Source organism: Equus caballus, chromosome 11 (assembly GCF_041296265.1).
Source record: "Equus caballus isolate H_3958 breed thoroughbred chromosome 11, TB-T2T, whole genome shotgun sequence".
Lineage (NCBI taxonomy): Eukaryota > Metazoa > Chordata > Mammalia > Perissodactyla > Equidae > Equus > Equus caballus.
Genome location: NC_091694.1, coordinates 7,877,989 through 7,890,618, shown reverse-complemented (window position 1 = coordinate 7,890,618; position 12,630 = coordinate 7,877,989).

The window sequence follows — 12,630 nt, the reverse complement described above, 5'->3', positions numbered from 1 at the left end:
CTTACACATGATTTCTCTGATCTCAGAACTCCCCAGGTATTATTAGCTTTATTTTGTAGATGAGAAAACAGGCTCAAAGAGGTTATGAAACTGGTTCAAGGTCACACAGCTGGTGGGTGGAGTTTAAACCTGTGGCTTCTGACCCTGAAGCCTGGTCTGCCACCTTGATGCAGGAGCCCCAGGAGGAAGCCATGCTCAGAGCTGAGGACAGGAGGAGAAGAGCCGGACTTGGCTCCATAAGGGATTCCAGATCTCTGGGAACTGCCTATCCACCTCTTCCCCAACCTTCTGGAATATTCCTTGAGGTCTCCAGAAATTTGGTAGGTTCTTCTCTTGGTCCAGAAGATATGCCCTTTTTCCTCAGCTATTTCCTTATTACAGTGATGTCAGAGGGAATCAGGGACAAGGCCCTTTAAGGAATTTTCTCTGTTCATCTAGAAGGAGGCTCACTTCCCAGCTCCTCTCCCAGTAGGGACCCCAAAGCTAGAGCCCGTAAAACCTGGGGCAATTCTGCCTCCCCCGGGGGACATCTGCAAATGTCTGGAGACATTGTCGGTTGTCACATCCTAGAAGGAGAGGTGCTTCTGGAGTCAAGTGGGCAGAGGCCAGGGATGCTGCTAAACATCCTACAGCGCGCAGGAGGGGCCCCCACCGAGAATGATCCAGCCCCCCATGTCAACAGTGCTGCAGTTGAGAGACCCTGCTGTAAAAGCTGATGGCCTACGAGGGAGGATGAGGGACACCATTGCCTTCAGCGCCTCGGCCTGTGGGACCCTGACACCCCCAGCAGGACGGGCTCCGTAACTTGTGTGGGGGGAGGGGAAGTAACGACAAAAGAAAATTCAAGACATCTTGCAAAAAATGATGAAAAATTTCAAGACGGCGATAGCAGAGCGTTAAACCAAATGAAGGCTGTCAACGAAAATAATCCATAACCAATCTATAAATGAAAATTTGGGAGAGTTTATTGTGAGCCGAAATCTGAGGACCATGGCCCGGGGCCTTTCTTCCCAAAGGAAGAAAGGGCACCAAAGAAGTGGGGTGCACAGAGTGGTTATATCCCCCCACACAGGATGTTTCACATAGGATTGAAATGTCCCTTTTACAATAGTCGCAAGACTGCTCTGTTGGCACAGCGATTGATGGAAACAGCAGGTAGGTCTGCTGTCTCGGTGAACACAGCAGGGTGGCAGGTCTGCTGTCTCGAGCTGGGTGGTCACAGGTGAGCTGAGTGGTCAAAGGTGAGTGCAGCAATCAGTTCCTAGCCTGAGGAAAGATGCTTATCCCTAAGGAAATGCCACTGTGGGGGGAAGTTGCACCTTTATCTTAAGACCATTTGTTCTTGCCATAAGAAATGTTTTAAAGCAGATATACAATGCGTGCTCAATAGCCACAGTCAGGCCCTTTTGGAAAAATCAAAGTCAGGCCGAATTAGGTTTATACCAAATGGCTTCCTCATATACTCCAATATATCCTATTGCTTGCCATTTCAATTTGTCAAAGCCCATTGGAGTAGGGGCCAGGTGCGACCGCGCAGGCAGCCCAGTCATGAAGCCAGAGAGAGCTCTCAGTTTCCCTGGGGTCTCCGCCAGTGTCCTGTCCCTTGAACTCAGGTTAACTTTTGTTCTGATGCTCACGGCTCCTCCAAGCCAGTTCAGGCCCAGAAGGCAGCCAGAGCAGTGCCTGCTGAGAGCATAAAGTGGCAGGCTCACCTTCCTTTCCAGGAGAAAAAAGTATTTTTGCCGGCTGGGAACTGGAGGAGCAGGGCAGAGTGGCCTGCCCGGGGGGCACTGGGCTGTCTCTGCTATTACTGCTCCTTGAGGACTCCAAGGGTCAGGATGCTTAGAGGGTTTCCCAGAACAAGGTAATTAAGAGGAGGAGCAGAAAGGGAGGGAGGGGAGAGAAAGAGAGAGAAATGGAGAGAGAGAAAAGGAGAAAAGTAGAGAGGAAGAGAGAGAGAGATGGAGGATGGAAGAAAGAGTTTTAGCTTCCTGGATCCTTCTCTGAAGCTGGGTCGCCAGGGTTGAATCGTGTGGCTTCTCCCTTTCCTGTGACCCCCTCATCAGCAGAGGTCACCCCAACCTCCCCCATCTTTCCACCCCCACAGGAAAGGAGGGGCACAAACATGGCTCAGCCCGAGGAACAGGCCTCCTGGTTCCCCCACCAAGACCCTCCCAGTCAGCCCCTCTCCCTCCACATGCGGTACCCACCCAGCTCTGCCCCAGCCCCCGGAACGCAATCTCCTGCCGCTTATTTTCGTGATGCTGCCTATGTTTTGCTTCCTTTTTCTTAAGCATTTTACAGTTATGCTCTTCTGCTGCATTGAGGGTGTTTTTGCAAACCACCCCCCTTGCCTTTAGGGAAGATGGGGGTGGGGGCTGCAGGGAGGGGAGGGGCCCCGGAGGACAAGAGCAGCCCCTGTCCAGTGTCTGTGCTCAGTGCCCAGGTGAACCAAGCAGGGTCTCTTCACTTAGGGAGCAGGAGAGGAGGGCCCGCCACCTCGCTGGCAGCACCCAGGGCGGACAGCAGCAGACGTTTCCAGAGCCTCAGCTGCTTTCTCAAGAGTCGGGGAGAAAGAGCATGAGGAAGGCCCAGGGATGGAGGCTGCCCCACCCACCAGGTAACGACAGCAGGTCAGAGCCACCATCAGCCACAACTCCGCGACCCAGGCCCACCGATAAAGAGAACTGACACGGTAAACAGTGAAGAGCCCGCTGGCTTCTGGCGTCCGTATCGGGAGTCCACGTGGAGTGTAAGTTAAGGGTGTGGACCCTGAGCCAGACCCTAGGTCTGCATTTCAACTCCACCACTTATAGCTGTATAACTTTAATCCCTCTGTGACTCAGTTTCCTTATGTACAAAATGCAGGACCTACGGCATCGGGGTCACCATAAATGGCTTAATTTTTCTAAAGTACTTAGAAGGGTGTCTGGCATGGGGCACACATTAATATGAGTATTCATTAAATAAATTAAATTGCCAGATTTAATCCCCACAGTGACGCAAAGAGGTAGGTGCTATTATTATCCACATTTACAGATGAGGACACTTGAAGCACAGAGAGGTTGAGACACATGCCCAGAGTCACACAGCTGGTCTGTAGCAGAGCCTGGATTCAAATCCCAGTAGTATAGCCCGAAGCCCAGGCTTGGCTAGGACTGTGTCCTCTCTCTGAGGGGAGGATGGAGCTTGAGCACACAGGCAGCACTCCGGTGTTGGGGTCAGAGGCTGGGTCCTTGCTCCAGATTCCCTAAGACTAGCTCCGGGCCTCAGTATCCTCACCTGAAAGCCAGGAGTTTCTGCTGACGTTTAGACGGCTCTTCCTGTTGTCATGGCTCTAAGAGGCCAGGTGGCCTTGCTTTCTGGTCACCGTCCTGGCCCCAGGACTGGCCTCTGGGTCAAGGAAAGAGCCTGGAAGGGGGACAGCTGCCCCAGAGCAGTGTGGATGGATGGCGGCTTCCGGATCGGCTCCCTCCACGTGCCATCAGCCACAACTGAATTGTTGAGGATCAAGGCTGCCCCAGGGAGCAAAGCCCAAGGCGTCCTGCCCTAATACGGGTCTACATCATCCTCCGGCTGACCTGATCCCTTTCCAAAGTTATAGGACCACCCAATAACCAGACCCCACCTACACTGCGACCACTTCAATGACTTTTTTCATGATCTTTCCTTTGTCTTGTAAAGAAATAACTCACATACCTGTGCCTTATAAATTTAGCTCTAACCCTCAACACACCGCAGCTCTCACTGCCCATGGGCCCTGTCCCCGTGCTATTCTCTGAATAAAAGAGCACTACTGCCAGACCTTGAGAGTCCAAGAAATCTTTCTTTCAACTCCTCAACTCATGGAGCCTGCATCATGAATCACACAGCCAGGGCCCGGGTGACAGGGCAGGCGCAAAAATGATCTGAAGTGGACTCAGTCATTGCTCTGGTGCCTGCCCAGGTAGGGCCCCTGCCTACTTCAATCTGACGTGAAAGTCTGGATGCTTCGAGGTGATGGGGCTGCCAGGACACGCCGTCCTGGGCTGCCCCCAGGATCTCCCAGGACACCCACCTCACCCTCAGCCCTGACTCCTCCTCACCTTCTCTGTGGGACCCAGGGGAGGAGCCCAGGCTCCCAAGAGTCAGTCTGGCATCTCCCAGTTTCGACAGGTCCTTAACCTGGGCAGATGGGGGGAGGGAGGGTTTGGACTCAGGCCCCCACCTCTCTGGCCTCCTGGCCCAGCGCCCCCTCTCTCCTCCTCAGAGCGATTCAGGACAGAATCCCTGGGTGGCCCTGATGGGGCTGGGGGCAAGAGAGGGAAGAAAGTGGCCTGGAGCAGAGACGGCCCCCAGCTCATGTACCCGATCTCAGCCCAGCTCCCACCTGCTCATTCCTTGGCCTTCCCGGCCGCTGCAGGCTGGGCTCTCGCACGTCTGCTAGAGCAGGTGTGGGCCCCCATCCTGACGTTGGCTTCTTCCTGTGCACGTCACCCTGACCCACACTGGCACAGGGGTCCCAGACTTCCGACCACACCCAGAGAGTGTGCTGTGGGTCTGGGGTCACCGAGCCCCATGAAGTGAAGGGCAGAGTCCGCAACGCGGTACCCTGAATATCACGTTTCCCTGCCACCTATATCAGGACCCCCTTGTGGTCTGCTTTGTGAGAGATTCCCAGGCCCCACCCTAGCTGTCCAGAAGCAGAATCTCTGGGGGGCAGGAGCCTGATTCTAAAACCATGCCCGCAGGTATCCTGACCCACTGCAGAGCGGTGGCTGCACGGAGGGTCTCATGGGGGCTATAAACAGTGCCCCAGCCTGGCCACAGGCACAGACCAAGGACATCGGTGTCCAGGCTGGGCTTCGGGCATCAACATTTTTAAACAGTGATTAAAATGTAGCATCCAGGGTTGAGAGCTACAGCTTCAGAGCTTGAGGACCACTGGCTGGATCTAACCCGGGAAAACAGGATGCAAGAGACCTGGGGTCAACTGAGTCCTTCAAGGCGCAGATCCCCCAGCATCTGGTCAACCACCCCCTTCCTGGCATCAGATGCGTAGAGGTCAGGGTGCTGTTAAACATCCTACGGTACACAGGGCAGCCCCACAACAAAGAATGACCCGGCCCCAAATGTCCACAGTGCGAGGCTGAGGAAGCCTGGTTTAGAGCAGAGCTGGCTGAGGGGTATGTGCTGGGAGGTGGTGGGCGGCCCGCTCTCAGTGGGGTCCTGAATGAGGAGGCTGACCCGGCTACTATGAAAGGAGACGTTTCTGGAATTCTAACAATTGTGCCCAAAGGATTAAAGCACCACGGGAGGGCGTCTGCGGGAAGTCGGGGGAGAGAGGCGTGGAGGATACTGCCAGTGGGGGAAAGAAGACCTGGGGAGCAAAGTGGGCGGCCTAAGGGGCTGGAAGTCCCCGCAGTGATGATGCCCGGATGGAGGCCTAGGCCTGCCCTTGCCTCTGCCAGCACATCTGGAGGAAGGAGACCAAATCCGTGCCCTCGGGAGTGTCCAGCTTGGAAAAGGAAACAGTGGCCCAACAGTGAAAACAAGAGTCCAAGTGGATGGAAAATGCAGGTCCGTCCCAGCCGGCTGGAGCACAGTCTCCGTGGATGTGGGCTGGGGAAGCCTGGAGGGCTCCCGGCAGGTCTTCTCTGAGTTAGGAAGGAAAGGGGTTCCCTCCGTGTTTCCAGGTGTGGAAGCCGTCCCCTCTTTGAGATGCATAAGCCTGTTCCCATCTCAACACCCTTGAATAAAATATGCAAACAATGAAGGTGACTCTGGGCAGGAATGACCTCCCCTCCTAAGGGGTCTGGCCTTCTCGTGGCATCGTCATGGTCATGCCAGCTTTCTCCCTTAACCTGCCACTCCTTCCCCATCTTCAGTCTTAGCTGATGACTTTGCCTCCATGCACTGAGTACATAGGACGCATCTCAGAGTCACTTGGTCATTTTCCTGCCCCAGATCCATAGCCACCCTATGGACCCCTCGGTCCCCATCAAAGACGACCCCCCACCCCAGCTCTGGATCCCCCATCTGTGGACTTGTAGCTGCTCCTTCCCTTCTCTCCCACTCTAAGGACTCTGTCTGTCTCTCTGTCTGTCTGTCTGTGTTCACGCTCCTTGGGATCCTCTCCTGACTCCTTTCCTCCCAGATGTGTCTGCTCTCCTTCTCGGCTTCCTTTCATCACATCCTTCTCAAACGGTGGCCTGTACTCAGCGCCTCCGTGTTGTCACTCCTCGTCCACTTTTTAAAATTTATTTTTACTGTGGTAAAATATACATACCACAAAATTTTACCATTTTAATCATTTTTCAGTGTACAATTCAGTGGCATTAAGTGCACTCACAATGTGCAACAACCATCACCACCTATTTTCAGAACTCTTTCATCCTCCCAAACAAATTCTGTAACTTTAGGGAGTAACTCTCCATTCTCCCCTCCCCCAGGCCCTGGAAACCTCTATTCTGCTTTCTGTGTCTACGCATTTGCCCATTCTAGAAACTTCATACAAGTGGAGTCATACAACACGTGGCCTTTTTTGTCTGGTCTCTTTCACTTAATATGTTTTCAAGATTCATCCACGTTGTAGCACATATGAGAACTTTGTTTTTTAAGGCTGAATAATCTCCACTGTATGGAGATACCACCTCTTGTTTATCCATTCATCTGTCGCCGGACACTTGGGCTGCTTCCACCTGCCTCAATTGTGAATGATGCTTCTATAGACGTTTATGGACAAGTGTCTGTGTGGACATGTTTTCACTTCTCTCGGGTAGAAAATTGCTGGGCCACATGGTGACTCCGTGTTTAATCATTTGAGGAACTGACAGCCTGTTTTCCAAAGTGGCTGCCTCCATTCTCGCCTCTTTCAAATGTACCCTTCACAGAGCAGCTGATGTGATCTTTTAAAAAAGAACTTCGAATCATACTTCTTCCTTCTTTTAAAATCCTTCAATGACTCCACGTTGTTCTTAGAACTAAATGCTAATCATTGCCATGGCCCACAGACCCTGCGGCCAGGCGCCAACCGCATCCGTGGACCATCTCCACTGCTCCCGGGCTTGCCTCCCGGCTTCCTTTCTGCTTTCTTCCAAAGACGTCTGCTCTGTCTCCACTCTCTGCCTGGAATGTTCTTGCCTGTGGTATTAGTTTGCTGTGGCTGCTGTAACAATATACCACAAACTGGGTGCCTTACGACAACAGAAATGGATCCTCCCGCAGTTCTGGAGGTCAGAAGCCTGAGATTAAGGTGTCGGCAGGGCTGCGCTCTCTCTGAAGTCTCTTGGGGAGGATTCTCCCTGGCCTCTTCCAGCCTCTGGTGGTTGCTGGCAATCCTTGGCATCCTTTGGCTTGTGTCTACATTACCCCAATCTCTGCTTCCATCATCACAAGGTTGTCTTGCCTCTGCACATGGCTGTGTTCTCTCCTTTTACAAGGGACACCAATTATATTGGATGTGGGTTCACCCTACTCCAGTATGACCTCATCTTATCTGGTTGCATCTGCAATGACCCTATTTCCAAATGAGCTCATATTCTCAGCTTCCAGGATGAACACGAATTTGGGGGACATTATTTAACCCAGTGCACCCCCGTTCCTCAGGTCTCAGCTCAGTTACCATCCCCCCACACACACTCCTCCTGCCCCAGTCACGCTCTCCTTCAGCACATCCTTCCTTCTTTTGGCCTTCACCAGCTGTAATGAGGTTCAGTTCTGGTTGGTTACTTATCCATTTCCCCTGCTGGTGTGAAAGCTACCGACGCGGGCTTCTCGCCTACCCCGTTCATCACTCCAACGCTGAAACCCACGCCTGACTCAGAGCAACTTTCCAGGAGCTTGGAAGGAGGAAGGGTAGGAGGGAGCCTAGACGCGGGCCATGCAGGGGCCCTGAGCAGTCTGTCAGAAGCTCCGTGGTGACCACCAAGGGACCAGTCCCCCGTTGCCTGACGGTGCCTGTACCCCAGTTCGTCTCAGCAGCCTCAGTGACGGGGCTAGCTCTCAAAGGCATGTCAGCCGTCTAGCCCCCTCTGCCCCGCGCCAAGCATGGACGCCAATGGGCGTTTAGAGAGCGTGTGAGAGAACTCCACTGAGCTACAGTCGGAACTCCCAGGAGAACAAGCCTCTTTCTGAGGGGCCTGTGCGATGAGAACGAGATTCTGTCAAACCTCCTTCCCAGCAGGACGTGGGAGTGGATCCAAAACCTCCTTCCTGTGCACGGGGACGGACTTGGGTCTGGGGACGGGGTCTGGTCCACTCATCTCAGGCTGCTTTGACCTGAGGCAGTGAAGATGCCCAGAGGCACAGCGCGGTACCCGGCATGCCAACGGCCTCCATCTGCTGGCTGCCTGCCTTCCTCAGCCCCTTCTGAGAGGGAGGCTACTCGGAGCTGGATGTGGTGGAGAGTTGGCAGCTGTAAGGGCGTCAGCGCTCAGAGACGCACTCCCTCTGGATCCTGGGGCAGAAAAACACCCGCCTGGTGGAGCGAATGTCTGGCGTCTGGCGTCCTGTGGCTGTTCCTTGGGTTTTAGGTACTTGCCAGGAGCGGAGTGTGGACTGCTAAGCCGAGGTGCGAGATTGCAGACGCGGCTCCGTTTCTCCCCGCCTTCCTGTGTTCTCACCCTTCGCAACGTGACTTTGCAGCTTCTCCCATCAAAAGATGTCTGTCTCCCACCCGTGTTGGTTTCCCAGGGCTGCTGTAACAAATTACCATAAACCGGGCGGCTTAAACAGCAAAATTTCTTCTCCCACGGTTCTGGAGGCGACAAGTCCAAAGGCAAGGAGTCAGCAGGGTCGTGTTCCCTCCAAAGGCTCTGGGGGGAATCCATTCCACACCTCTCTTCCAGCTTCTGGCGGGGGCCGTGGATCCCTGGCATTCCTTGGTTTGTAGCGACATCTCTCCCATCTCTGCCTCCATCTTAACCTGTCTTTCCCACTGTGTGTCTCTGTCCCTAGGACGTCTCCTCTTCTGATAAGGACACCAATCATTGGGTTTAGGGCCCACCCTAAATCCAGGATGATCTTATCTGGAGAATCTTAACTTAGCTACATCTGCAAAGACCCTATTTCCAAATAAAGTCACATTCTGAAGTTCCAGGTGGGCATGGTTTTTGGAGGGACACCATTCAACCAACTACACCACCCTTTGAAACTGAACTTCCTTGTGTCTTGCTTTGGCCAACTGAATGTGGCAGAAGTGACAATGTTCAGATCTAAGACCGTGATGCTTCTGCTCTCGCTCTCTGGACCCTGAGCCCCCTGTGGACAGGCCTGAATTAGCCCATGGAAGAGAAGACTCAACGTGGAGTGGCCCCAGTCACTCCAGCTGGCCTCGCTGAGGCCACTCTGGACCAGCCTGCTCCCGGCTCACCCAGCTGAGCTGCTGAGCTCGGAGAAGCCTGGTCTGTATCAGTAGAAGCCCCAGTCCATCCTAAATTGGCAACCTGCAGAATCGAGACTGCATAAATGGTTGTTGTTGAAGCCCCCGAGTTTGGGTTATTCGTTGCACAGCAATAGGTGACTCACAAGATGTAATTGGTTCCCGGCAAATGAGGGAGGAGACGCCATTTCTGGGGGCCGCTGGCTATACCAAAAGCTAGTGGCCTAAGACCTGGACCATCCACTAGTGACCTGGCAATCTGGACATCTTCTGAGTCACACTCAGAAACAACAACTGATGCTGCAAATGTCACCAGTGCGTGCACACTCAGACCTCCTAGCATCCCTCTGTAGTCCCTTTAATGTGGAGCCATACACACAGTGGTGCCTAATAAAGGCATGCAAGTGGTGGGGGAGGTGATCCTACAGAAGCCAGGGTCAAAGCCACCAAGTTTCAGGAAAGAGTGAGTGATTGCCCACCAGCCTCTCCCCCCCACCTGCCTCTCCATCTTCTGGAACATGAGATGAGGTATCTTCCTTCTGTGCCTCAAAGTCACGTGGAAGCCAAGAAGTTGCCAGTTTGAAATCCCAGAGATGGGACCCCCTACCTGGCCAGGGCCACCAATTAAGAGCCCAAGAGCCAGCCATCAGCAGGACCTCGAACATGCTGGCTGAAATTAATCACTCGCCTTGCAAGGGTATTTATTTTCTCCTTTATACCTGGAGAGAAATGGGCCGTGAACTGGAAATTTCCAGAGCAGTAGGCTGAACTTTTTGTCTGAAAGGGAACAACTTCCTTTTAAAGTGCAACCATTTGCTCTGTTCAATTCCACCATTAAAGGACAATGGCCAATTTTCTGTGGACCTGGGATGTCGGTTTTGTCTAAAGAGTGAGCGTGTGGGGAATTTACTACCCTGGCTGTGATTGCCCATGAAAACAGGTTATTTAACAGGATTTAAATGCTGTGCTCCAAAGCTCAACAGCGGTGAGGAGGCAGCTTGGAGAATCAGAGTCACGTATTTCCCTCCAGCTCTTAATGAGGGAAGGTAAGAAGAGCCAGAGTGATAGATAAGAGACAGGCTGGAGGAGACAAGGACAGAACCAGGGCCAAAGAGATGGGCAGGCTGACCCCAATCAAGAGAGAACCGCCTGCTCTTTCTAAGGTGATGTTAAAATAGGTGTGTATTCATTCAACCACCTTTGAACAAGTTTCATTCAACAAGTGTTTGTTAAAGGATCTGCTAGGCCCCAGGCTCTCAGATGGTATTAAACCAAAGCGGATACCAATCTTTGTGGGCTTCCTGGAGGAGGCATTTGGGAGCCAACTCTTAATCTGATTTTTGATGCTTCTGCCAATTGTTCCCTACCAACCTCCTGACTGCCCCCACCTTACTGGCTTGCTAAATGAAGGAATGAATAGAATATGGAGGTTAGTGTCCAGAGGCTGGTTCTTCGGTTATTGTATAGCCTCATTTTTCTCATCCATAAAATGGGAATCATTATACCTAACTCATGTGATCATCTTCAGAATTTAAAAAAAGCGTAGGTAAAGCCTCTGGCACAACACCAGGCCCGTGTGAGACACACACAGGTGTCAGTTTCCTCTCTTTTCCCAGTAGGCCTTTGCCAGGCTACACTATTCTCTTTCTAAAAGTCTGCCTGGAAGTCTATGTCTTCCAAAAGCCTTTCCTTGGCCTCGCTGTTACTGAATTGGGGAGGGGCGGCCCTCCCCCAACAGCGCAGTGCGGTGTCTAAGAGTGAGGGCTGGCGCCAGACTTCGAGATTCAAATCTTAGCCCCAGGGCTCACCTGCTGTGTGCTATTGACTCCCTTTAATTCTCAGTTTCCCCTTACAAACCTGGTCCGTGCTTCTCAGGGCTGTTAGGGTTAGATGAGGTAACCCACAGAAAACGCTTTCCTGGGGGCCAGGCACAGGGTTCGTGTTCCAAATGCCGGCTGTTCCACATCATCTTACGAACCATGACTGTGAATGAGGAAGGATTCCCAGAGGACTGGGAGTCTAGTCTACGAGTGCCACCGGGAAAGAAATCTTTGTTCCTACTTGAAAAGCAAAAGCAAAACCATTGCTGCCTGCGCCCACCCCAGCGAAGACACGGGCTGCCGAGCCCTGGCCATTCCAAGGAGAAGAGTTTCACACTCAGACTTAATTTGCCCAATTACTCCATCTGCTCACAGCTTTCTCAGTCCCTTCAAGGCACACAAAGAGTCTTCGAAACGGACTGTCCTGGGTGAGGGAACAGAAAATGCTCAATTATCTATACAAATGGCAGGGAAGAGACACTCTTTGCCCATTTGGCTCAAGAACGCATCATACGACTTCTTTGCACGGTGGCCTCACCTCCTCATTCTGCTTTGCTTACTCTAATTTCCAAATGGCTTCTCATTTCCTGCGATCCCGCTGTCTGTGACAGACGGGAGGGTTGAACCAGGAGGGGCGGTGGGAGGTGGGGAGGAGGAGGCAAGGGTGGATGAGCCGTATTTACTACCCCAAGGATAACATTTTCCAAACCCCAGATCAGAACCTGCAGCCTGAGAGGCTTTGTGTGTGAGCAAAATGGGGAGATGGCAATCTAAGAGACATTGTTTGGTTTCTGAAATATTGGCATTTCAGTGGTTTATGTGCACAAAGGAATAGAATTCTTGAAACCAGAGCTGTTCTAAAAAATCCAGGGTGTCTGGCAACCAGTGTAGGTCCAGGGAATCTAACCTTAAATTTTAAGTTTGCTGCAAAATGGAAAATCAGAAACGCCCAAGCCATAGCAGTGGCAGTCTACGGCACCCCTCTGAGAGGCGGGCTCCACAGGACATGAAGTGCTCTATCAGAGTCACCCACTGGCCTGAACATCAATCATTTGTCATTGCTATTTATCAGTTACCTGTCATGAATTATCGGCATACGATTTGCCCAATGGGTGTCTCCCAGCTGTGTCCTGAGCTCACGAGAGCAAGGACTATGCCGTGCCACGGTACAGGGTTAGTAGAGTCTCAGTATAGCTGCTGAACGAATGAACCAGAGTACATTCCTGGAACACGCTCGTTACCTTGGAAGGAAGTGGGAGGAGAGTCAGCACCAAGACGTCTTGTCCAGTAGGGCCCATGAGTGGCTCTCTCTGCAACCCTGGCCGCCACACAGGAAGAACCAGCAACCGTTGTTAATTGAGGTGGGGCACAGCACAGCCTACCCCAAACCCTACAGCCGGGCATACCTGGAACTCCGTGTCTTTCCTTCTTCTGGTTCCAGCAATGTAA